Here is an 888-nt window from a genome sequence, read left to right on the forward strand (position 1 = left end):
TCAGTAGTTTACATAAAGTAAACTACTGGAGTTTACTTTGGAGTTTACCAACGAGTACATCTGATAGTATTTCCGCAAGAATACGCGAGTATAAGGCTAGTATTTTTGTCAGTACACCAGCTACTATTTCTGTGAGTAGCAGGTATACTTGAGTACACTTACAACTGGTATTCCTGAAAGAATACCAGCAAGTATTTCTCTGAGAATACACCCATGTATACCTGCGAGTACACTAGAGAGCCTGTGGGTAGTATTTTCGTCAGTATAACTGCTACTATTTCTGCGAGTACACCAACGAGTAAACCTGACGTATACCTGCGAGTATACCAGTGAGTATACCGGCTAGTATTTATGCGAGAATACCTGCAAGTATACTAACAACTATTCATGCTACTATTTCGGTGAGTAGCAGATATATTCGAGTACACCTGTGAGTATACCTTTGAGTATACCACCGGCTATACCTGCTAGTATTTCTGTGAGTACACCTTGTACCTATTTTGAAGGTACAAGCTACTAGTTTGCAGACTGCAAGCCAGCTACTGGACTTGTGGCTCTATGAAGATCAGAACAGCAGATGTTGTTACATCCTTTAACAACAGAGAAAACAGTTGTTACATTTTGCTCTTGAGTGAAAGGAATTTGAAAATTCTTTACATTTTCGTTTCCATTTTTTTTGCTCAAATGGCGTAAAATTTTCACCCAAAGGTTATCAAAGAGTTTCATACCAGTCCACACCTAACTCCACACGGTCCGCTTCATGGTTTGTTTGTTTGTTTGAGTGGCTTCACTTAATTGAGGTATCACAATAAGATACATTGTTGGTGTTTTGATAAGCTACAACTGCATGCTGACAGAGCTAAAAGGTATGACACCAGCAGGGGAGAA

Source organism: Poecilia reticulata, chromosome 15 (assembly GCF_904066995.2).
Source record: "Poecilia reticulata chromosome 15, P_reticulata-male-v2, whole genome shotgun sequence".
Lineage (NCBI taxonomy): Eukaryota > Metazoa > Chordata > Actinopteri > Cyprinodontiformes > Poeciliidae > Poecilia > Poecilia reticulata.